Source organism: Chlorocebus sabaeus, chromosome 8, assembly GCF_047675955.1.
Source record: "Chlorocebus sabaeus isolate Y175 chromosome 8, mChlSab1.0.hap1, whole genome shotgun sequence".
Taxonomy (NCBI): domain Eukaryota; kingdom Metazoa; phylum Chordata; class Mammalia; order Primates; family Cercopithecidae; genus Chlorocebus; species Chlorocebus sabaeus.
Genome location: NC_132911.1, coordinates 96,248,278 through 96,275,588, shown reverse-complemented (window position 1 = coordinate 96,275,588; position 27,311 = coordinate 96,248,278). Strand labels below are relative to the sequence as shown.

The window sequence follows — 27,311 nt, the reverse complement described above, 5'->3', positions numbered from 1 at the left end:
ATCTCTCCAGTCAACTATAACTAAATAGCTAATGGAAACACCTTGTAATTTGAGACTGTATATAAATACACAAATGCATAAATAACATGACCTTCTAATTTTCAGGGATTTTTATAATCCTCAACATACTTTCACAAGCATATGCCACAAATGTATGAAGTGGGAAGAGTGGAATTTATAGGAAATGGAGAATCAAAAAAGTAATTAACAGAGCTGGGTCTGGAGACAAGTTTTCCAACTCCCATTATTTTCCTATTTCCATTTCAACTTGGACTTTTTCATTTGAGAATGACTAGGGTAAAAAGTGATTCTAAATTTTTCAAGGGCAACAGAAATAGTATTATCATAAAAATTGTTGAAATAAAAAAAAAAGAAAGAACAGATAATCCCTGGTTTTATAGCAACACCATGCTATGAAACACACACAAGTGTGCGCCCCTGAGGAGTTAAAAATGAGTTATTACATTTATTTGCTTACCTTGGCATTAGTGGCATCATGGCTTAAAGTCAGTGACATGTGGCAGAAAGAAATCAATAACTAGAAATAGATATGCCATGGCTCTAGTTTGAAAGGGTAATCATTTAATTTTTCTTTAGTATTTCATGGATGTTGTCACCTTAAATTAAAAAATAAGAGATCAAACTGGATCTGAAAGTTTAATATTTATTTGAAAATTATTAAAGTAGCTAGCAGTCTTCAGTGTCTCTTGCTTTTAGTCTATTGTGTCCAATTGTGAGTATCATGTACATTCCACAACAACTAATTTGTGTTATTTAGGTGTCACTGTTGGATTTATTTGCTTGGCCTTGATTAGATTAGATCTGGCCTTATCGGTTGGGTCATTCTGTTTAACTTCTTATACTTATATTTTATAATATTATAATAAAAGATGAACACTTCCTATCAGTGCCTGTTCACAGTCATTTATCCTTAATGTGTCTGAAAGAAACAGAGAGAAATGAAAGAAGACACTTTCTCATTCATGATTCTTTTAAAAACTGTTCCCTTGTCTTCACCCCTCCCATCCTGATATCGCATGCATGGCTTGTTCTCAGCCTGCTCTGAGACAAGCTAGGGCAGGCCCTGTAATATGATTCAAATTGCAATCTCATGTCTTGCATCCCCCAAACACCTCATCTCCCATGCAACCTGGAACCTTCATCCCAGTCCCCAATTAGACTAATATCTCTGCCCAGCTCCGATTGGGGGTGATGAATCGGCTGGGAGGGTGGGGGGAGACAAGGCGATCTTCTCAGCTCCTCTGCATTCCCATAGGCACGCAGCATTTGACAGATTGGGCAGAACTGCCACGAAAGAGTCTGACACAGATGGTGTAATTAGAAAATGCGAAGTGCGAGTGTGAAATTTATCTTTGATCAGCACCTCCTTGCCAGATTGTCATCTATGTTAATATGATGATGGCTTCTTGGAGATGGATAGAAGGAAACAGCAGCCTTGAAGAGGAAACAGAGACTGTTCACTCCATAGAGAAGATATTCTATTTACTTCTGAAATCCAATCAATTTCAACAGGCCAAAATGAAATTGTACTTATTTAATTTATATGAAAAACAAGCCTAACCTGATTCACACACTTTATTAAGCCTATAATCAATATGGTAAAATCTGAGCTTTAGTTGGAAGGGGAGACATGTTAATTTTTTATGGAGTAATAAATAAAAAAATACAATCTATAACTGTAGGAGCTGTTGAAGACAATGTGCATCTCTCTTTATCAAGGCTCTATGAAAAATGCATACACGAAAATCACTATACTCCATAGCATTAAAACTCTAGACACTGCCAGCAAAGTTTTATTCTTTACTTTTCCTCCATTCTTTTTTCTTCAAAATAATACCTAGGATTTTTACTCAGTTCAAAGTACACCAGCCTTATTTTCCTTGATGTTTTAAATTTTGTGATTTTTCCCTATATTTAGCAACTTTGAAATTTTTTAAAAAATTAATAAAACATGTTTTTAGTCAGGATTTGAAAAAGTTGCTTCCTTTTTATATTATCTTCCTGAAAAATCTGGACATTTACCATCACAAGGACCAAGTACAGCCATAAACCATTTCTTCTTAAGTTTTGTATATCCAATAACAGTCATCTTTTCTTTGGATGGCTCAGAAGGTTCAGATTTGCAAACAACTATGATAGACTACATTTTGCTATAATCTGCTCAAATGTTCACATTGATGGTGCTAATTTTCAGGAAGGAAAATTAGCATAATTAATGACCAGCCAAATTTGGGGGTAATACAGTATGTAATTAACATTAGAGAGTTCTGTTGTACCACCTGCCCCCACATTTCATTGTTGCAGGGATCGAACTGTACAGGAGGAAATTTTCCCCTTTGCTGCACTGAGCAGAAAGCAGCTTTCTTCATCAGAATAAGCCATTAGCTGTAATGGCATGTAGGTGTAATGGAATGTGCTCGAAACATCTGTGCTGAGAGCAGGGGAGAAATTGCTGCATGCAGTCGTAGGCCTTTGGGGAGCTTGATTAAGGGTTGCTTCAGAGAACTTGAGATCTGGCCTGGGATGCAAAAAAAAAAGGAGAAAGAGAGAAGAAAGGAAAATAATGCTAATAGATTTACGGATGTACTGCAGGGAGAACAAAGGATTTTTAATTTTTTTCTTCCTTTATTGCTCTTATATTGCATCTGTTCTCTGTTGGGCTTTCACTTATTGAAGTGATCTGGAAAAAATGTAGCTCTAAATGCAGTTTAGTGGGAAAGATCATAGCTGTAGAAATAAAATAGGTTGATTCTCCCCACCCCCCATTTTGGTTAGCTAATGGAAAATTCCTCACAACCTGTGAAGAAAAATGCTAAGTATTATGTATCTTAAGTGTGATCTTAAAATTAGTCTCAGAAAATAACATGAATATACAGATTTGGGGCTGTAAATACTTTCTTGTTTTTTAATTATTTATTTATTTATTAATTTTATCAGTTTCCACAGAGCAGTTCTTGCAATGTATCAGGTAACTGGGTTATTCATTTTCAACTACTTAATTCAGTATTTCCAGCAGTACTTTAAACTCATTTTGAACTCACTTTTTAGGCAAAATTTGCATAAATATATGTGTTATAGGTAACACGATTTTAACTTATGAGGACAACAGAAATTATTTTCTACTCATTTATTTTCTCAGCAAATACCTACTGAATGCTTGCTAAGTAAAAAATACTTTTTCCCTGCTGGGTGTTTGGTCACCATTGCTAGGAATGTAATACATTACATTTGGCAACAAGCATGGCTGATTATTATCACCTTAGCCATCTCCTTATTCCATGCTGACTGCTGAAGTTAAATCGATCATGCAGTGATATACATTGATTGCTAAAACAACTCAATTGAATACATCGATTATGATGTGCTTTGGCAATTTCAGAAGTGTTAAAGAAACAAAATACTTGCTTTACTATAGCCTTCACAGTAAAGATAAGCTACAAGAGAGTTATATTTAGAAAATGGGCTAGGGAAGGGTTAAACATTTGTGAAACTAATGCTACCGAAAGGGAATTAGCATTCTGCATGGGACAGATGTGAATGTATTGCTTAGAAAATTAGAAACAAACCTGAAAATATTGGGTGATTTTATGATTAGGTAAATCTTACACTTTCTAATTATAAATGACAATGAAGCACTCTATTCGCTGGAATCTATCTTCCTTTTAAACTAAGAAGCTTGCTGAGCTGGTGCCAAAAACTCCTTGCACTGAAGTTTAAAATATGTAGGAAGGCAAGAATGTAATAAAAATTCAAAAGCTAATAATATTATGGTGGCTGGCATTGTTTACAATGTAGAGCACCTGCTATTTGGAAAAAAAAAAAAAAAAGAAAGAAGAAAAAGTGAAATCATCAAACTGTTCCTAAGTGGAAAATCTGGGCTCTCTGCCAGTTACACAATGTGTTTCAGGTGCACTGTAAATAGGAACAATAAAAGGTACAGACGAAAGAATATGAAATGTTAAATCTCAAATAAGCGAGAATATTAATATGATGTTTCTTGAAAGAAAATCTTGGGACTCTTCCAGTGTTCTCCTTTGCAAGGAGGGGGTTTAAAATTTTTACATAGCATATGTAAAGTTCTAAAACTTTTAATTGCCTTTATCTTGAAAAGAATACATATGAATGCAGGACCATTTGCTTCAGCTGCATTGCCCTTAGTTGTTTCAGACGGAAAGGTCCATCTAGACCTGCAAACGTGAATTGCATTGCTTCCAGTGTCTATTACATACCTGGGTGTGTGAGTATGTGTGTGCGTATTTCTGTGTGTGTATGTGAACTGCAGTTTGCAGAATTAAGTCCTGAGAGAAAAAAAAGAAGGAAAAAGTAACTTACGTTGCTTATTGTTGAATACTAACTTTCTACATTAAAATTACCACCGTGAGCAACTATAAAAATATCAAACACAAAGGGTGATGGGATGTCATATTTCTATCTTCTCACTATGAAGCACTTAATAATGGATGCTTCCAGAATTAGACACCTATTTTTACCAGCTAACAACTCATACGTGCCAAATTTCCCTTTCTAGTTGAAATGTTTTCCTTTTTCAATGAGGCATTTTAAAATCAAGTCATCTTTAAAAATGCCTATTACATTTTAAAATGCCAATCTTTCACAAATCAAACTGAGATATAATCTTAATGCCTATCTTTTAAAAATAATTTCTAGAGTGACACAATTGTTTTCCAACGATAAATGGAAACTAACCTTCAAGAACTCAGCATCTTTCAAATATACAGTATTTTTAGAAACTGAAAATAAAATTATTTTAGTCATGTCTTTCAGACACTGAAAATTAAGAACTAAACAGTTGCAAAATATTTGGGGTAAGTTGTGTTTGAGTCAGGAAATAAATTGAACTCCTAGATCCCCCTAAATGTCCTTATCACAATTGTAATGATTAATACAAAAAGGTGGGCTCTGCAATGAGACAAAATAGAAGAACAATTCTTGCCCTTGTATCCATACTCTATGTGGGATAATGTTTGTTGCTCTACCATTTACTGAGTCAGCCTTAGAAAGTTAATCTCCCTTAGCTCAGTTTCTTCATCTTTAAAAGTGGCTTAAAATAGCACCTAATATGTATAATTTTTAGGAGGATTAAATGAGATAATACAGCTAAAGCACTTAGTCTAATGACTGACACATAATAAGATTTAGCTAGGCTAGTTAGGCATTGTTATTCTGATTATTTCTGAAATATTTGTACTTTCTGTATCACAGCAGTCAAGAGGTGAGATAAGGCAATTGCAATAGGCAATATTTCAAAGGACTCCAGATTTCTCCAAAGAACCGAGATTTCCCAGGTATGTTTCCTCACATGTCCTTTCATCTGGCATCATCGGTGGTAGAAATTCCACGGGTCACTCTGACACTGGTTTCCTTTTGACTTTACTATCACACACTCACACTCAGGACTCTGTGTAAAGCAATGGGCTATTATGAAAAAATAGGGCCCAACTCTTTCAAGAGTTCCTTGAAGAATATGAATTAGAATTAAGAAGGTGGGGAAGCTAGCAAAATAGGAAATGGATAATATCGGCAAAAGAAATTCTTAAGTGCACAGTATAATATGGCAGAAGATTGGAAAGCAGAGAGATCAGATTAGAAAGATTAGAAAGAAGATTAGAAAGTGAGCTTTGCCTTGGACAGACTTGTGTTTTGTTCCTGGTTCTGTCATCTATTACTATCTATGCATCTCTGGCAAGTAAATCTTCTTCAGCCTCAGTGTCTCATCTGTAAAATAGGGATATTAATCCCTACATCATGGTGAGAACTAAATACCAAAATGGTTAGTAAAGTGTCTGACAAATAAAATATGTACATAAATATTTGCTGCTTATACCCTAAATTGTCTTTGACCTCACTTCCCTTTTTAGATTTATTTTTAGAAATCTACATATGTACACTCTCTATAAAAATATGTAAGGTACTTATCATAAAGGAACTTCAACTCTTTTAATAAAGTAAAACTAACTTTATGAGTCAAGTTTCAAATATCAGGCCTTTCTCCTGTCTGATTAATATTCTCCAATTCTATAATCTACAAAAATTTTATATCTCCATATTACATGATGTAAATATGTTAATATAATGTTGCTAGTTTAGTTCTTACAATGATGGAATTAGAAAAATAAAAAAGATTTTTTAAACAGCAGGGTTTTATGAAATATCAGGTACTACCATGGCATTGAACTACTCACTGTAGACTCCTAAACGAGCACATACTTTGGATGAAGTTTTTCTATTTTGTCAAATCATTTAAACAAGAAGTGGCTTTAGGTACCACCAAAAGGTGGGTACCTTGGATTTGCCCCCAGTCATTTAATGCCTGCCTAGATTACTGAGATTAAGTTCTTTTTTAACTTCCATTCCCTTCTCCAAATAACTTTCCACATCATCTCTCCTTAGAGGACAATGATATTGTCATTGTTCTTCCTCTTAAATTAAATTGTCTGCTCTCTTAAATTCTGCAAATCACCTCATAAATCATGATTACAAAATATTGAACAGTCAAATATTTCCCTAGTAATATGATGTACCTTTTGACTACATTCTTGTGCAGGTATTAGCCATCCACATTAATGCAGCTTACTGATATTATCTTGAAGATATATCTATATTATTGCTTTTAAAGTACAAGGCATAAGTACTAAAAAAGCAACGATAACATGCAACACCTTGAATGGATATGATCTCATATTGATTATAATGATGGTGATTACTTTGATGAAGGTACTGAACATGTGCAAAATAGAAACAAACAATCAAGATGAGTGAGTGATGAATTCTGCCTCTGGTCAGAAGAAAACAACACTTCCAACTCTGCAACCTGATCACATTCCTAATTAGTCCTGTTTGTGGAGCCGCCTTACTAACGACATTAGAATAAAGACAATGAAGGTGATGTACAGCCATTAACAGCTTTTAACTAAAGATTTTGGTCACAGTAAGGACCAATAGCTGTTTTTTTTTTGGACCTCTGAGCCTGTCTCTGCTGGAAGATATTGATACATTTTAGTATGTAGGAAACAATAAACATTTACATTTATTTTAAAAATGCTTTTCATTCACAATTAAAATTTTTTCAATGTTTTCTTAATTATTTGTGACATTTCTAAGGTTTTTGTGAATAGAAGCATTTGAAAAAATTACAGGTAGTTTTAATTCCTTTCCAGATGCTTGAAGTAATGACACAATCTACAGTTTTTAACAACATAATGTATTATATTAAAATCTTTGGGATTTAAACCACATGGTCACAGAAATCTCAAACCTCCTTAAGCAAATAACAAAATTTATTGAATCACTAGCTGAAAACTGCAGAGATATTATAGCCCTCAGGTATGACTTGATCCAGGAGCTCACATAGTTACCAAGGTGCAGGCTCTCTCCATCTCACCACTGTACTCCCCTTCATGTTGCCGTTTGCCTTGAATTTCACCCAGGGGCTCATTAGCAGCTCCTGATTTAACTACCCTCATATTCAAATTTAATGGAAAAACAAAAAGAATCTTCCTATTTCTCCTTTAGAAATCTGTGGTTTAGTCGTGATTTTCTTGGCTTGGATCCCATGCCCATCTTTAACTATCACCATGGCATGGGGAATGTGACGCCTCAATTGGCCAAGACCACTTCAGTGCCTCTTGATCTTCTAGACTGAGGTATGGGAGATTTATCCTAACATGCAGTCTAAGAGTAGGTTTGTTTCCCAAAGGAAAGTCAGGATATGATTGCCAAAGGAAGAGAAAAAAAATGCTGGATGGCAATCCTGTGGAACAGCAGACATCTCACTGACTACTGTATCCTCAGACTGGAGTAAGGCATGGCACACAACAGATTCCTGATACTTGTGTGTTATCACTGCAAATAGTCAGTGCATCACAGTGAGTATGTGAATCAGACAGAACTGAGCATTAGTTTTGTTCACCCAAATAACAAATATGGAATACCTAGATTTGAATGAGGCAGCTGTACAATTGTTATAGTAATTTATTACATGGGCTACGATAATGGAACAAGCAAGGAAGAGTCATATGAATGGCAGCTCCACATAGAACTTATGGTATGAGGAATTGTCTTATGTGTAAACTTCAGTGGGTCTCCATCATAGATGGCATGGGGTTTTGCCAAATAACACCAATGGTAAAATGCTAGGAATACAAAAAGAGCATGCATAACATAGTGTAGTTAACAAGAAGGCTACCAAAAAAAAAGTGTGTAATTCTTCTTTATTCATTCATTGCTTCTCTAAAATCTCTCCTATGCCTATCATGTATAGCTTGATCACGTCATCTGGAATATGGGTGGCCTTGAATGCCTTGCTAAGGACCTTGACCTTGCTCAGTAGGCAAAAGGGACTTGAAAGTTTTTAAAGACAGTCAGAATGTAAATCTGGTTCTGAATTACTGTTGACAAATGGCAAAATAAACTATGGAAAAGAAAGAGATGGGAGAAGTAGAAAAAGGAGAAAGCAGAATAAAAGGGTTGGTAGGAGGGAAAAAGTAAACTAGAAATGATATTGAGTGGCCAGTGTGTTTCCCCATTTATCTTCTTCCTTTCCTGCTTTTTTCTGCCTTTATTACCAATGTAGTATGCATTCATCAAAAAAAAACTTTACAGAATTATATATAATAAATGTTAAAACCTATCTTCCGATAGCACTCCACAAAGTTAATTATTGATAATATTATGGGATTTTTTCAGATTATGTAGTCAAGATTCTTCCTCCCTTTCTCATTTTCTCCCTTTCTCCCTCCCTCCTCTCTCTCCCTCTTTCTTTCTCTCTCCCTCCCCCGCTCCAGAAATGGTATCATCCTCTATGTGTTATTTTGTAACTAGCCTTTTTCTTTCAATGATACATCCTGAACAATCTTCCAAGTCAGTACATCCGTATGTATACATATATATGTGTGTATGCATGTGTGTGTATGTATTTTTAAGGCTGTATGGAATGTAATAGCTCGATTTTACTCTAATATATCTAAACATCTTTTAGTGATGGATATTTAAATGGTCTCAATTTTTTTTTACTTAACAAAATGAATAAACCTGCTGTACATCTGTCCTTACCTAATCACGTGAGGATTTCTGTAGTATAGATTCCAAGAAATGAAATGTTGGATTGAAAGAGGTGCAGATTGGAAAAATACTGCCAAAATGCTTTTGAAAATTTTGTACCAATTTATAGTCCCAGCAATGGTGTTTGAGAGTGCCTGTTTCCATAGTCTTGAAAGCCTTGTCCTAGTCTTTTAAAATTTTGCCAGTATTACGGGAGAAAAATGAAATTAAAATTTAACATTCCCCTGATCATCTTTCCTTATCTAATCCTCACTATAACCACACAAGGTGTATATTATCATCATCCCAATGTACAGATTTGGAAACAAGATTCAAAGATGTTTTTGCTTTGGTTCACGCCAAAATGTCATGGTTTGGTGGCTGTTAGTGTTCAAAGGCTAAGGTAGCCAATGTCCAATCGATGGGGTAGGTCAGAGGAAGAGGCATGTTTCAATCAAGAAATATTTTTTGTCAGCTTTCCACCTAACTGTACGGTCGGCTGTGGGCAGTACAATTGAAGTGAAAAAAGCGCTATTCTAGATTTTATATTTGAGTCTTCTGTACAACTACCAATAACTTGTGAGGCAAACTTAGACAATTATCCTGAGAGCCTAGGTGGGAAGAAGCCAGCTGTCGAGTTTTACCTGCCTCACAGGAAGTCCCTGAATATTAATGAGGCAATCACTAGTATTTCCATATTTTTAGCAATTTGCAAAGTAATACCAATTAAAACAAATGTGTCAAGTGAACAGGTTAGATTAAAACACTACTAAAAGACTTAGGTTCTCCTAAGGTAATTGACACATACCTTGTGTAATTCCTGGGGTCTAGATTAAAAGAACAAGTGGTTTTCTCAAACATTCCACCTGCCCTTGTTCCCAGATGTCATCCTCAGGTCCCAGAGTGTATTAGGTATTCCTTAATTGCCAATTAAAACACATGCCACCTTTAGAAAGGTGTAATAATGAGCCTTTTAAAACAATCTATTGCAGAGATTCTTTTTTTTTACTTCAGCTGGTAGTTACTGAAAATCATTTCTGTATTTCTGGAGAATATGCTCAACGAGTTAATTCCTCCTGCTTGGGTAGCATATAATAACCATTTCCTAACTGTGACCATAACCTAAACACTAAATGGCTATTTAAGCATACCAAATACTTAACACAATATCTATCACATACTAGACAATCAATATATATCAGTTCATTTTCCGTTTGCTTTGCTTTATCTTTTTCTAGAAAGTGAGCATGACAATTAAATAGATCTTTGAAATTTAACTACAAATGTTCTCACCTTTAAGGCAGTCTGACAGAGTAGTATTCCAAAGTTTTAGCTACCAATACCAACATCATCATAACAGACCCCAAAACCCAGCAACCCTCCACTTTATTTTCTTTTATTTTTCTGGTAAATATAATTATGGTATTTTCTAGTAATAAAATAACACATGTTCATTTGACTAAATGAAGAAAATCTAGACAAACAATAGAGTGCAATAAAACCTTCACTAACACCACTGTGCAAAGGAGAGTGCCGGGAATATTACAGACGCTATCACAGTTTTTATTTTCTAAACAGGAAACAAATCACCACGATTTTCTCCTTATTATTAATATTTTCCATGTATATAAAATTATATTATTACAGCTTTTATATATATAATTATATATTACTATTGTATATTATCTAAACATACTTTACTAATTCTCTGTTGATATACACTTATTCATAAATATATGTATATATAGTTTTAAAAATATTAAAAGTTGAGCTTTGATGAACATTTTGTGCATCTTCTTTGGTTCACCTGACCAGTGATCTCTAGAATTCCTAGAAATGAAATTGGATATGTTTCAAATTTTGATGCATTATGCCAAATTGCCCTCAAGAGAGGTTGTACCAATTTGTACATCCCACAAAAGATTATGACCATGGATATTTGCTCATACACAGTCTATTGCTACAGTTTTTTCACCTTTGCCAGTTTGATTAGTCAAAAATATCTTGGTTTTTTTGTGTTGTATTTATTTGATTAATTTTATATGTCTGCCTATTTGAGTCTTCATATTTTTCTATTATGATATACATGTTTTTTATATAGGTTTGTTTTAAAAAACCTTAAAGAGGGTAGTCATATATGTTATGATTATTTATCAGCTTATTGTCATTTTAGTGTTGTTGTCTTTTTATTGTTAGATATAGTAATTTTTGTCAAACAGAAGCTTTTTGTTTCAATTTTTATGTGGTCAAGTCTACCAGTTCTTCACCTTAAGCCTCCTGAATTCAGTATCATTCTTTACAAAATTTCCTATCCCAGAACAACTACATTTACTTTTTAGAGTTTTCATAAATTTTATGTATTTAATTCATCTGAGATACATTCCAGTATAGATATAAAAGATGAGTATGATTTTAAACTTTTGCCAAATGCTTAACCATTTACCCTAACATCAGTTATTGAATAATCCATCACTTTCAAATTAATTTTAGTGTCTCATTTATCATATATAAATTTTTATGTATACTTGGCCTAGCAATCTGGCATTTTCAAAGGCAATGAATTGACTTATTTTAGGAAAAAGAGTGTAGAAACGCTCTAATTCCTCAATTTTAAAAAGTATGGCAATGTGAAAAAGCATATAAGAGGTGGGATTATAGGTACATGTTTTTCTTTTACAAATTTCTCTTGAGGTTGTTTTTATATACAAATCATATTACTTGTGAATAACGTTCAAGTCTAAGTTGTTAACTTACTGGGTGGATTATAGTGCCATTTATGGATGCTGAGACTATAGGAAAAGGAGGTTAGATGGAGGTGAGATGTCATGTAAAGTGTGAGCAGATTTTGAGCATCCAAGTAGAGGCACTACATGGATGAGTATAGAACACAGGAGACATGCCCTGGATTAAAATCAAGGCTGTAAATGTGAACTTGGATGTCTACTGGAACTGGAGGAACCAAGCACGGCTGAGATCGCCCAAAAAAACTGAGAGCATGGCAGAGCTTCTTATTCCTGGTTACTTGTCCAGACATATGTCGAGAAAGTGTTTGTACAAATAAACGTCCAGTTCTGACTCAGAATCTCTAGGTAGAACCCTGACATCTGTATTTTTATAAAATTTCACCAGTGAGCCTAATTACAGCCACAGTTGAGAACCACCAGTAAGAGAAAATGGTAGAGGCAAGAATCCTGGCCAACATAACATTTAAAAGTGGACATAAAGCAATAAAACATTTTTCAGGAAAAGCAATAAAGGTCCTGGGTATAAATAAAATGGCTTGTCATGGCCTAGCAACTGAACACAAGCAGGGGTTTGGATATGAATGATGGCAAACTTTAAACGACTGCCATTTCTTGAACTGCTATGTTAAGCTAAATACTAACTTATCTATACCTCTCTATTTATCTAGATGTGTGGATACCTACACAAATATATACATATTGATATATTATATAAACTTAATTTTACAACAGTCCTGGAGGCTAGATGTTATTATAACCATTTATAGAAGAATAAATTGAAGTTTAAAGAGATTAAATAGCGTTATCAAAGTTATACAATTGAATTAACCGAGAAGACAAAATTTAAAACCAACACCATGTTCTTCAGCATTACGGTAATGCTTTAAGAGCCTTACTCGGGCAATGTTAGGGTTGGAGGCAAGAACCAGCCTGAAGGCAGAGAGACCCAGTAATTGAGGTGAAAAGTAGTGACAGACTTGTTGGTGTGAATGGAAAGAATGGGCTGGGGAGTAAGAGGAGCTGAAATTCACACTACCCATTCCTTGGATCTTGGGAATGAGTGAAATAAATGAACTAAATTGGTTCTTGTAATTTTAGCTTGGATTATTGGGTAGGTGGTGGTACCATTAATGGGGGAAAATAGATTTAAGGTAGATGGTTCTAGTTTTAGAAATGTTGAGTTTGACATACCTGTGAGACTTTTGTTTAGTGATAAAGATAAGTTGAAAATCAAATAAGTAAAAGATCCTATGCTCATTATTTCACTTTATTTTTAAACTTTTTATTGGAAATACAATACATACACAGTAAAGAAGATAAGTGTCTATACCTGAATGATTTAACACAAAGTGATTACGTGTCCATTTCAATATCTATTTCTTTATGATATATTTTCTGCTTGTCTTATAAATGCTGAGAAAGGTATGGCAAACTCTAACACGGTGATTGTGGAGTTCTCTGTTTCTCCTTGACATTCTGTCAACTTATGCTTTATGTTCTTTTTTTCCCCTTCTTGCCCATTATGGATTAATTTTATTTCATTCTGACTATTCCTCTATTAACTTGAAAATTTCTCTTTCACTGTTCTAGACATTACAACATGCATCATTGACATATCAAAGTAAAATAGTAATTGGTTCTTTCTCTTTCTTTCTGGATAATGTAATAATCTTAAAACACTTTAATTTCATGTTTTCTCCTACTTCAATTTATATGTCACTGTTATGCATTTGAATCATATAAATATTTAAAGCTAAATAAGACTTTGTATTAATATTATAGTTAGTTTATACAGTCAATGTTATTTTAGATATGACCACATACTTATCATTATCTTTGCTTTACATTTCTGCTTGTATCTCCAACACTCCATCTGGCATCATTTTTCTTCCATCTGAAAAATAAAGTCCTTTAGTATTTCCTTGAGTAAAAATCTGCTGATAGCAAATTCTGAGGTTTTGTTTGTCTAAAAATATCAATACTTTGTTCTTGAAATATATTTTTGTTGCATTTAGAGTTATAGGTTGATACTTATTTTCTTTTAATGCTTTAAAGATAGCAATCCTTTGTTTTTTGGTATCCACTGTTTCTTCTGAGATCTAGCTCTCAGTCTGTTTTGTCTTTGAAAGCAATCTGTCTTTTTTTTTTTTTTCTTTTGCTTCTTGGGTGTGAATTTCTTTTTCTTTATCATTCTTAAATTTTTTATAGATCTTTGAATTTTTACCTTGATGCCTTAACATCAGTTCTTAAAAGTTGTCCCAAAGGTTACCTCTGCTCCATTTTCTTTCTTCTCTTCCAGGCACGCCCACTGCAATGTATTATGCCTATTCAACGAATCCTCTATATCTCTTATCCTTACCACTGTACTTTCCATCCATGTTTCCTTCATTTTCTTCTCATGTATTTTCCATTCCACTAACTGTCCCTACAGCTGAGTCTAATCTGCTGTTAAATCTGTCTGTTAAATTCTTGATTTTTGATTACCTTATTTTTGAGTGCTAGAATGTCTTTTTTGTTCTTTTTTATTTGTATTTATTGATTTTGAGACAGGGCCTTGTTCTGTTGCCCAGGCTGCAGTGCAATGTGGCAAACATGGCTCACTGCAGCCTCAACCTCTTGGGATCAAGTGATCCTCCCACCTCTGCCTCCCAAGTAGCTGAGACTATAGGTATGTGCCACCACGTTTGGCTAATTTTTTAAATTTTTTGCAAAGACAAGGTCTCTTCATGTTGCCCAGGCTGGTCTCCAACTCCTGGGTTCAGGTGATCCTCCTGCTTCAGCCTCCCGAAGTGCTGGGATTAAAACCGTTCCTGACCTTGTTTTTATTTTTAATAGTTTTCCATTCTCTGCTTAAATTATTAACTTTTTTATGTCTTTGAACATCATAAAAGTTATTTTACAGTTTGTGTTTGATACTCAGTTATCTGGAGCTCTTGTGAATATTTGTCTATTGCCCATTTAAAAAACAAATGGTTTTTATTATTTGTATTAGTCTGTTTTCATGCAGCTGATAAAGACATACCTGAGAATGGGCAATTTACAAAAGAAAGAGGTTTAATGGACTTACAGTTCCATATGGCTGGGGAGGCCTCATAGTCATGGCAGAAGGCAAGGAGGAGCAAGTTGTGTCTTACGTGGATGGCGGCAGGCAAAGAGAAAGCTTGTGCAGGGAAATTCTCCTTTTTAAAACCATTAGATTACATGAGACCCACTTGCTATTATAAGAATAGTATGGCAGAAACCACCCCCATGCATCAATGGTCTCCTACTGGGTCCCTCCCACAACACATGGGAATTATGGGAGTTGAAGATGAGATTTGGGTGGGGACACAGAGCCAAGCCATATCATTCTTGTTATTATGTCTCTTCATGTTCCTGATTGTTTTTATTGATAATACAAACAACATACACAAAATTATTTACACATATAATTTAAGGCCTAGGATCATATCATTTTCCTCTAGATTGGATTTATATCTATGTCTATAGAGCATTTGGGGCACTAGCAATTACCTCAATTTAATTTCGGTGATGGAAAAGACAAAATTAAACTGCTGTCTATTCCATTTCATCATTACTTTTATGTGCAATTTTTAGGGACCCAACACAATGCAAGGGGCTTACCTCCTGGGAAGCCCCTAAACCCTAATATCTGTTCTTGTAACTCATAGACTAGCAGGGTTGTTGTTCATTCTCTCAAAGTCTCAGCTGACCTCTCATGTATGAACAATTGTCCCCAGTGGAAAAGCAGCCTCATATACTAGGATCTCTCCCTACACCTCTGTCCTGGGTAATACTTCATCTCTTGTTGCTTCTTCAAATATTTCCTTCTAGAGAAGGAATCAGAAAATAAAAAAGACAAATTCAGGTATTAAGAGATATAGAAGAGATAGAATACTATAAAGAATTACTGAGGTAGGGGAGGAAAAATACTTCCCCTGGGTTGATCAGGAAAGTCTCTTGCTGAAGCTGACATTGAGACCAGGAGAGTGAGAAGGAGGCAACCCTTTAAAGATCTAAGGGAAGACAATTCTAAAAAGAGATGAGAATGAGCTTCTATGAGACATGGAAGGAAGACCAGGAGGCTGCAAAGTGGGGGATCATGGGAACAGTGAAGGGAAGTGGCATTGTGGAGGTAGACAATAGTTCGACCAGGTAAATTAGAAGTGAAAGTTCATTTATTCTGGTTTCTATGGGAAACCACTGGAAAATTCTAAGCTAGAGATGTATGCCTTGTAAAGGTTACCTGGGCTATGGTGTGGGGTTGGACTGTGAGAGGTCGAGAGTGGAGTCAGATCACAAAAGAGGATGCTCCAGAAGTTCATGGAGTGACTGTGTCATTTGAAGAAGGGGGCAGTAGTGAAGACAGTGATAAGTAATAGGAATCAGGATATGTTTCATTTCCCCTTTGAAATGTTTGTTTTCCCTCTAGTTCTGGGTGCATGGGTATAAAATTGCAATATCTTTCTGGCTCAACCTGCTGAGTAAAACAGCTTGACATCTGTCTATATAAAACTCAGCAGAGACAGTGCTCCTACAGTAAATAAGTAAATAAATATAAAGGTGTAACTGGGCACTGTTCTAATGTGCTTTACACATAACAACTCACTTAATCTTCCAATAATTCTATGAGGCATAATGAATAATACTAATGTCATTATTACCACTTTAAAGATGAAGAAACAGGAACAGGGCTGGATTATTTGCCCAAAGCCATACAGCTATGCATGGACACAATTCACTAGTGGCTGCTGTTCCTTGATTTTTTTTGTTTTTGTTTCTGCTTTGAGAGCAGCACCCTGATGTCCTTTTGAGAAATCACTCCTTTCCTACTCTTAGCCTGTGCTGTTCCTGTGTTGCTGACTTCACTCACAGCTCCAAGGGAGGCCATGTGACTCAAGCCTAGCCCATCAGCACTGCCTTCTTCTTGATACAGTTAATGGTACAAAGATGAGCCAATCAGAAGCAACACAATTGCTGACTGGGAAATTGCAGGTCTGGTGTCTTTGTTGCCAACAGTAGATGGGAAGTGTCTAAGTATGAAGTCAGTATAGAGAGAGTGAAACTAACAGAAAAAAATTGGATCCTAGACATATTGTTGAAGCATCCGGGGCCTTGTACTACCTGAGTTTTACAATTAAGTTGCCCATTAAACTCCCTATTTGGCTAGGCCAATTTGAAGTAGGTGCACTGTCAAATGCAACTGAAAAAGACTTAAAACAGCTGCACCCATCCTTTGAGGAATCCCCTGCACACTCACTACAAGGAATCTGCAAATAGGGAAAGTTGCCATTTTAAGAAAGGTCCATGTTTCTCTAGTGCACTCAGACTCTTGCTGCCCAACAAAAAGTTGTTTTTTCTTTCCCACTAATCAGATAGATAGAATGACAAGTAGTTAGGATCCTCAATAGTCCTATATCACACATTCTGTACTTTAGACTTCTACAAGAAAATAAACAATTCAATTCCACATTTACTACCCAGTTATAAATCTCACCTTTGGTTCCATGCTTCTGGGAAAGGATTGCAAATTATGGAGGGCAGGCTTTGGTCCATACTCTCCACTTATCGAATTTAAGTTTTTGTATTTGCCTTTCTAAATAAAGCTTGCCATGAGTACTATTGGAAATGCTTTCAGAGAGAGAAAGCAAGAACTACTTGCTAAGATCTAATTTTCAGTTGGGGGAAAGAGTTTTTTTTTCCCCTGCCTATGGCATTCTCACTGCATAACAGACAGGCAATTCATACTGGAGACCCCAAATCCCACCAGAAGGGCAATATGGTGCAAAGAGAAACTAGAGGTTCAGAATCTTTTGTAATTGAGCATTAAGACTTATGTAAGTTCTACACAGGAAAGGATAGAGTCCTAAGATGTAGGGCATAAAAGCAGCAACTTTGAGTGCTCAGTCACAACTGTACTCAGAAGACAAGGAGGCCTGCAGAGGGCCAAGAGTGAGGCAATGAGAAGCATGAAAAGAGGGGACCTGACTGATTTCCAGCCAAAGACCTAACACCTGTGTCATGTTAGAACAGCTGTGCCTAGGATCACGATGCTGCTTGGGTGTCACTGTCCCCATTTCATCCCAGACACTACTTTCACACTTCCTTGACACCAATCCCCTGGCCCCACTCCCAACTCAGACTTTTTAGCTACTCTTGCTTCCACAAAGATGCAGCAACCTCCCAATACCTCATCCCTCACTGCCAAGAACTTCCACCCTTATTATTCTCGAATCAGATCCTAAACCAGAAAAGCATAAATCTTCTGTCTCCCCTTTGCATGTCATTCTCTAATGGTTTTTTTTTCATCGTAAATTGATTGTAGTGAGGTGAATGCCTCCCCCAAATATATATCCACGGGGAACCTGTGAATGTGAACTTGTTTGAAAGCATGGCCTTTGCAGGGGTAACCAAGTTATAAATCTTGAGATGAGATCATGCTAGCCTATCCAAGTATGCCTAAAATCAAGTGGCAAGTGTTCTGTAAGAAGAGAAGACATAGAAGAGGAGAGACACAGGAGAGGACGAAGTGGTGTGAAGACAGAGGCAGGGACTGGAGTGATGCATGTACAAGCCAAGGATCAAGAGGGTTATCAACACCTCAGGAGCTAGGAGAGAGGCATGGAACAGATTTTCCCTCAGAGTCTCCAGAAGGAACCAGCCCTGCCAGCACCTTGATTTTGAACTTCTGGCTCCCAGAACTGTGAGCAAATAAATCTTTGTTGCTTTAAGCCACCCAGTTTGTGGTAATTTGTTAGGACATCCCTAGGAAATGAATACATAGAGTAAAACCCAAATTTCCCTACCATGATTAGGAGACCCTATATGACTTGGTCCCTACCCACTACTCAGATTAAATGTTTTACTTCTCCTCATCTCACTTGTTGTCTCCCTTACGCTTGTCGCCTCTGTTTTTTTTTTTCTTTCTGTTTTTGTTTTGTTTTGCTTTTTTTTTTTTAGATGGAGTTGTGCTCTTGTCACCCAACTGGAGTCCAGTGGCACAGTCTCAGCTCACTGCAACCTCTGCCTCCCAGGTTCAAGTGATTCCCCTGCCTCAGCCTCCTGAGGAGCTGGGATTATAGGTGACAACCACTATGCCTGGCTGATTTTGTATTTTTAGTAGAGATGGGGTTTCATCATGTTGGCCAGACTGGTCTTGAACTCCTGACCTCAGGTGATGCACCCGCCTCAGCCTCCCAAAGTGCTGGGATTACAGGCGTGAGCCATCGCTCCCGGTCCCCCTCTGTTCCTTTAACACACATGTTATTTGCTTCCTAATGGCCTTTGCCTATTGCTGTTGTCTGCTTAAAAATCTCCCCCTCCCCACAATCTTTTCGTGAATGGCTCCTTCTTGTCGTGCATCTTTCAACTCAAACACAGGCTTTCCTGAACCTTACTAACCAAAGTATATCTCCCTCCACTCCCCAGTTAGTGTCTACCTCATCATGTTACAACACTTTCCTTTATAGCACTCATCAAAAGTGACAAATATCTTGTTTATATATTTCCTAGATCGTGAGCTCAGTGAAGGTAAAGTTCTTGTATAACCATTTACTCAACAGCTATTAATTGAGCATCTGTTATATACCAGGTAGCATTTTAGACATTTGGCAAATGTAGTAACCAAATGAAATCAGCCTCTGCTCTTAGGGATTTACATTCTAGCTCATTTTCCATGGCGGTCTCCTTGTGTATGAAGCTCTCTCCATTATTTTTGGTCATTCATTCAGTGTTAAATGAATATTAATTGACTAATAGATAAAAGCATTAAGTTCTAGTTACGAATTCTTTCCCTTTTCCTAGTAAAAGCTTGGCTCTCTCTGCTTAAGGAATTTAATAAGCACAGACAATTTTGAGAGAACTTCACCCTTGTCATTGACAGGGCCTTTTTCTTACAAGAATATGGGAATTCCTTCATCCATCTTGTCCCATCTCCATGTTTTCATCATTTCTACTGGTGTGATTGAAAATATGATTTCTCCCTTAGAACATGTTCTGGGAAGCCAAACAAAAGACCAAGTCACACTGGACTTGCAATTCTTTGCCAAAGATGGCAGCCACCAGGGCAGTTGGCTCGATTAACCACTGCCATGTCTAAAGGTCAGCCTCTGGGACTGTTTAATTGTGGCCATTAAAGTGTTTGAGCAGCTGCTTCATAGCAGTAATTTGGAGCCCAGGAGAAACCAGAGGCAGCTTCAGTACACCAGGTCATTTGAAAAGAGGCTGGCTGCGTTCCATATGCAGCCTGGTAACAGCTGGGATTTCCAGAAGTACTTAACCTAGCTTAGAGGTCATGGCCTAAGTAAAAGTAAGATTCCCTTTCTCCCAAAGTAAAATTGTTGAGTGGTTCATTTGCCTCCACGTTCCCCCTCATCACTTCATGCCCTCCTCATTTTTCATCTCTGACCCAGGACTCCAGAAACCTAACTAGTCAATCCACCAACTAATCAATTAACATGTATTAACTGAGCAACTGTTATATACAAAGCAATGTCAAGATACTACCACATTTTCACTATTCATCCCCTCCAGACCACTCTTTTCCATTCCTCATCAAGCCTGCACCTCAAAGATACAGCTAGATCACCATGAGCACATTTTCCTGCTGAGCTGAGATACAGGCTCACATTTTTTCTCAACACAACTTTCTAGGCAGTCACTACTCATTGCTTGGGCCTGGCACTGGGATGGAATCTTTTTTGCTATCCCTGAATTTTTGTGCAGTCTCCTCCTTTGACTTGCTAAAGTTACACAGCTGATCTGTGGTAGACCTGGAACCCAGGTCCCTGTCCCTTGTTTAGCACTCTTTATGATGTACCAGTATAAACAAGTTAAATAGCATTTCAAAGCTAACTAGACTTGTTAACCAAAACAAAAATACAATCTAAGTTAGCAAGAAGTGCAAAATAAAATAATATATAGCGTTATATTGGAATATTTAAAATGTAATGTTATGTATTACCTGTGTAATATACATATGTTATCATAGTTACTTTATAGACCATTTTATTTAATTTTTATAGTAATTCTATATAATAGGTAATATCCTCCCTATTTAATACATAGGGAAACTGAAATTCAGAGAGTTTAAGTAACTTCCTTGAAAGCTGCTAAATAGTAATGGTGGAGCTGGGCTTGAACCCAGATACTTTCACCTGGCTCTCAGTATGTCTTATTGGCAGTACACACTGCTACCATTGTTGTGAGATAATTCTCCATGGGTGTCTCAGATTTCTGCAGATCTTGTGAACAGACACAGTGACAACATTTTGTTCTAGTCCATCTTTTCAAGAATGTCTCTATAGCAAACAGTCTTCAAGAGTAGAGCCAGTGTCTCCCTCCAAAGAAGAGCAGAGATTTATTTGCTGTCCAAGATATTAAAGATACCATCTCCCTCTGGGGCAAATCTTGGACAGGTTTGCTTGTAGCCCATTGTAAAAGATTGGGATGTTCCAATCCCAGGGTTCCTCAGATATGTCCCAAATGTGTTGCTGCATGCTCATGGTCCCCATGGGACCTGGGTGACAAAGGCAACCAATGCAAACATGAAGCTCACGTTTGCCTTTTGCTCAAGATTCACATGTCTCTTGTTAGCTTACAAGTATGGTCAAATCTCATACCCTTCAAAGCTTTTAACAACCATGTGTTCCACAGCATGAGACACTGAAGGAGGCTGGGGTGCTTCTGCTCCTGACTGCCTACTCCACTGCGATTCCGAGTTGTTGGTTCATCCTGTTTTCACCTAAGGCAAGTTACGTAAAGTCCCAATCCCTCAGGGACTAAATAAATATGCCTGAAGGTAAGTCTGAAGTAATATTAATAATGATTATATTTACCTCTAACAGATTAAAAAAAATGCGTTTTCACAGCATCTTAAACTGATATCATTAGAAATCTGGCTGTTTCCGACAGGATGGGCATTTGGAAACAAGAAGTGTTATTAATAAAGGAAGCTTCTCCCTGTGGGAATTAAATTGGAGCATATCTGAACTGTACTACTTTTTTCAATCTGACCAGCTCTGTGCACCTCTCCAGAGAGGCCAAGGATTACCATTGTTCACCTATGACTCTCAGGACAATTTCCTTCCCTTGGAATGAATTCTTAACTTTGTTCTGATTGTGAAGACTTGTTTATGACTGCTTATTGTCAGAATGAAGATTTGAATATTCTGATTTTTTCTTTCTCAGGTCATCTAAGTCATTAGATCAAATCATATGACAAGGTAGAAAATTTTATTCAGTGGAAATATTCCATAAGAATGATTTACAAGATAAGTTGTTAGAAGAGATTAGTATCACACTTCCAAGAGGAAGAGCACCTTCTTCCATGAAGTAGCAGACAGGACGTGAGACTCACAGCAATGTGTGGTTGGGTTAAGGCTATGCTCTTATCCACTTGGTTTTCTTCACAATGGAGACAGCAATGAAGGGAAGAAGAGAGGGAGGTCAAGGATGACTCTGATGGAAAGAAAACCAAGTGGATAAGAGCATGAGAGGAATTTTAACAGTTGTCACGAGAATCACGGAAGAGAATTTGATGTCTGGAAAGTATTTCCGAGAAACTCTGTGCAACACGTTTGTGTTAAATCCCTGTGGCATCCCCTTTGAGAAAATTAGTAATGATCTATATTAACCTTTAATGCTGCTAGACTTCTCTTTGTATTTTCATTTAATGTAACTCTGTTCAGACTGACCCCATAGGGCCCCAGCTATGTTTTATACTGAATTAAGGACTTAAAGCTCTTTGTCATTCCTTCCAAGGAATGGTTTATTCAGAGGCATGATTCTTGGGCTACTTTACTTTTCCTACAATTTTTCTCCAACTAACAACCAAAGTGGATATCAGAGAATGAGGACTAGGGATTCTTTTTTACTGTAATAAGAAGAAGTATAAATACACAAAAGAAGGAAAAAATAACTTGAGGACAAGAAAGAAGAACCATTTCGGGGCTACATAACAACCTTATGAGGTAGGTATGTTAGCTCCGTTCACAAATAAATTAAAGCATGGAGTTTAAGAATCTTATTCAAATGTGTAAAGGTAGGCTAGCCGCTAGAAGAACCTAAAAATTCTTGCTGTCAGACCCATCAAAACTTAACTTTTATCTCATGTAACATTCCAGTGTGGTTGGCTGTGGGTTACTGGAGGTGGTCATCGGTCAGAACTCCCTCACGAGGCCACACCTAGGTGCAAAGGAAGCCAGGAAATGCAATCTGGCTGTTAGTCCAGGAAGAGATGAAGAAGCTCCGCCCCCAAGGTAGAATAATTAGTCAGTAGCAGTGGACTCCTTCAGACACAGGTCTATTTGAGGCCATGACTATTCACTCAGCTAATAGGCTGTATCATTTCCTCTTCTGAAGCTTTACTTACTTTTTGATTAGGGAATATTTAGATAAACAGCTAATCTGCGTCTCCCCTTTCACTTCTGCATGTCGAAATTTTTTCTAAGGCCAATAGTGCAATACCAGTCTTTGGGGTGGTCTTTTCACAGACTTCTTAATCATGAAACAAATCTTATCAGAATTTTGTTTTCTGCTCACCTTTCTTGTAGTAAGATTTCACAGTAATTGAAAGAAAAACGAGGTGAAAATAAATTTTACATTTTTATCATCTCCCTGCAATAGAGAAAGGAGGGGGAAGAAAGGCCTCAGCTAGAATAGGCCCCATCCCTGAAAGCGTATCAGAGCTAAAGAAGAAAGGGGAAAACTAAAATGATCTTTAGATGTCCTTCCAGAAACTTGTGCCCAAAGATTTGCCCAGGAGTATCATATGGATGCCCAAGTGGCTTACATCAAGAATTATACTAAAAAAGTTTCCATTGTTATATACGAATACTTTTCCTTTTCTACATCTGAAAGCCACATGTGATTTTCAATCAGCCGGTGAAAACAAACTGACAGACAACATCCCTCAGGAAATGCTTGATACGCCATCAACTTTCAACATGCTTCTCCTTCCTTTTCTTAAGCAATCCTGTATTTCTACATTTGTTTGAGTACATATGTGTGGCACATTTGTTCACATGCTGCTGGGGACAGCAAACAACTCTGCATTCTTTCCTGGGTATGTGCTCACGGAGTGACTACACATTCCCTGCGTGGTGAGTGGTGTTCTCCACCGCACTAGGGAGTCCACAGGTGCTCACAAAATACCTCGCAGTCCAAGGCTACAGCCTGCCTTGCAAGAACACGAGCCTTCCTGGCCACCACCCACACCCACAGGAGAGTTGTGTGAGGTGTGTGCTTCTCCCTGCTCCCCATCAGTGTCCCCTTTGTTCTGGATACATAGCTTTGGATGCTATTGTGCTGTAAATGCCAGTTTACATTTGTTCTCAACTCTATGGCAATGGATCCATTTTAGAACCGAGCACAGACCATTGCATATAATAATTCTGTAAAATGTTCTTGATGAGAAAATAAAACATAAAGAAAACAATCAGAGCCCTGAACAGCAGCTTGCCTTGAGAATTCAGGGACCTAAAAATTTGGCACATAATGATCACAGTATTCTCTCTCCACCTAAAACCCTAAGCATTTGATCAACTTATGGAGATAATAATATGCTTTTCCGTTTCAGTTATGATTAGAAATTTAAATGTCATCCTTTAAATGGTGAGCTGATTTTTCTGACTGCACACAATGTTCCATGCAAGTGTTATACCTTTCCATTGTATATGTTAATTTATTTAATCTTGACAACAACCCTATGAAGTAGGTGCTCTTAGTATCCCTATTTTACAGATTAGGAAACTGAGTCACAGTGAGGATAATTAACTTGCCCACAGACACATACATGGCAAATGTCAGAGCCAAGATTCACTTAGCAAGACTGGCTCAGGAGCTTGAGTTCTTATCCACTCTGCTAAACGCATTCATTGAATAGCAGTTCATTGATATCTAATGATGTACTCAACTGAAATAAATTAATTTCAAATAGTGCTAAGTGCTCTGAGAAAATAGTCTGATATGGTGAGAGAAGGAAGTATTAATTAGTAGGGGCCAGGGAAGGTCTCTCTAAGAGGTGACTTTTGTGTTGAGACTTATTTGATGAGGAGGCACCAGCAAGGCAAAGCTGAAAGGACAAGATGTTCCCTGCAGGAGATATTGTAAGTGTAAAAGCCAAGAAAAAAAGGGAGAGCTTGGTGTGTTTGAGGAATAGGCCAGTGTGGCTAGGATATCGTTGACAGGGGGAAATCAGTACCAGGTGATGTCAGAGGGGCTGGCAGAAGCTAGACCAGTGGAGTTATTCTTAGGATTTATGATCAGTGCAATAGAAAGCCGTTAGAGCGTTTTAAATCATTCTGACTCATTTGTGTGAAATTAATTGGGATGAGGAGACTAGAATGGAAGAAGAGAGACTACTTGGGAGGCTGTTGCAGTACTCCAGGTAAGGTCAGGTAAGTGATGATGATGGCTCAGGCTAACATAGTAGCAGCGGGGGGATGTAGGTGGTATCCAAATATGGTGGAGATGATGGGAAATATTTAGGATGTGTTTTGGTGACAGTGCCTATAAATAGAAGCAGCCATCAGGAAAGGGCTATGACAGGAGTCAGCTCTGATCTTGGTCCACCTTGACCTTCTGGCCAGTTGTCAGGAACCTGGAATTTGGAGATAACTCTCTCGATTGGCAAGTATCTTCTGCTCTGGTTTCTGACCTGGAGTTGTAATGAATGGATCTTTTCAGTGAGAGATCATCATTCAAAATCTATTAGAATGACTTCCAGGAACTGTCAAGGCTGTTTACCTCCCCTGCCATCAGGAGATCTGTGTATTCACATAACACTGAAGGGCATTCACTCAGGCAGAGTGGATGGGAATTTGATAGGAAGATATGTCTCCAAGCAGAGGGAACAGGTAGAGCAGAATGTAAAGTTGGGAAAATACAAGGATAATTCAGGGTAAGTTTAGAGCAAATTAAATTAAGGCTGGAAAGAGAGAGAACTGGGTGCATTTATGGAGAGTATTGATGTTTTGTGTTCTTTATGTAGGGTAGTAGTGAATCAGCAGTCAATTTTGGAAAAGAGAGAGAGCCATGAGCTGTCTCTCTTTTAAAGTTAAAAGGGACTCAGCGATTACCTATTCCACCTGCCTACTACTCCCTTTTAAAGAAAATAGCCCCACTATGCCTTATCTATGGGAAAGCCTACAGATTTCATTATGTTAGCACTCCTGTTGCACAGGAGTCTTTTTATCAGAATAAATCAGCAAATACTTTTGATCACTTAATGTGTGCCAGGTTCTCTGAAAAAACCCAAGTTGACTAAGACCAGTCACCTGCCCTCCACTCATTCATACCAATGATGTCAAACTTATCAAACCTAAAACATATTAAGACCAAATGTAAATCTCTACATTTGGTCTAGATTTACATATAAGACCAAATGTAAATCTCTAAATTCTCGATTCTCTACCTCATCTACAAGCTTTTGTTACAGTGCTTTTCTGACCAAATCTTCAGGCTCCTCAAATTGAACAGAATGTCAGAAAGACAAGGTCTTAACCGTTATAAAGTAAACATGTCCAGAAAAGCAACAAACTTAGCAATTGAGACATTCAAAAGCTACTTAACTGAGTTTTCTGAATAGTGAATGCCTGTTAGTTAGCATATTGGTTAAGATATCAGTTTAATTATTTAGCAGAGGAAAGCATAACAATAGTTTACACAAAATAAAAGTTTACTTATCTCACTTAAGAATCTGAGCTGGGAGTCAATCCATGAGATTGTTTAATACCCAAACTGCTATCTTGATGCTTTGTAATTCACTAATGTTGTCTTTATCTACACAGTCATGGATGGCTCACCCTAATCCTAGTTTAGCTCCTGAGAAGAAGGAAAAAAATGAATGGAAAGTAAACTCCTTACTTTTAGGTATATGAGCCAGAAATGGCGTGCATCACTTCTGTTCAAATGTCATTGGCCAGCAGTTAGTTACATGATCATACCCAGCGGCAAGGGATGCTGGGTAATCATGAGCTCGGCTAAAATTCTGGGATAATAGTGCTAAAAAAAAGAAGAGAAGAATGGACATTGGAGGCCAACAGCAGCCTCTGCACAACGGGAATTTTTGGTATGATTCTAGAATGCTCCAATATCATTACATTGACCTTACTCTAGGTAGTATATCTGAGAACTATTTTTCACTCAAGTTTGGTTCTCAGTTTTAGGATAGAAATGGATCATTTTCAGAATTATTTAAACTGAAGATTTTTAAGTTCCAATCCTTGTCTGTCGAGAAATCTGCATTTTCAAAAGACGTCACAGGTGATTATTTTGCAGTTTCCACAGTTTGGAACTGGTGGCCACTACTATAGGCTACTTTGAATAGAATTCAGGAGTGGTTTATAAGTTGTACATAATAAAAACCTACCACTTGTGGCATATAAACATGAACCTGAGTTTACGTTAGGGAATGGTGACCTGAACTGAAGGAGTTTAGATCACTGGTAAGACTATGTTAGTAGGCCGGGCGCAGTGGCTCACGCC

At 37.1% G+C, this 27,311-nt stretch overlaps 1 long non-coding RNA gene across 2 annotated transcripts in view; it reads left to right on the top strand.

The window, feature by feature from the left end:
• Positions 1-27,311, top strand: part of LOC103237121 (uncharacterized) — a 250,174-nt gene that overhangs the window by 147,714 nt on the left and 75,149 nt on the right. The window contains exon 2 of one of the 2 annotated variants that reach the window (XR_005241030.2): positions 21,480-21,624. The exons of the other annotated variant lie outside the window; for it this stretch is intronic. This is a non-coding gene — a long non-coding RNA (uncharacterized lncRNA). The remainder of the gene's footprint in view (positions 1-21,479; positions 21,625-27,311) is intronic. 2 annotated transcript variants of the gene reach the window in all.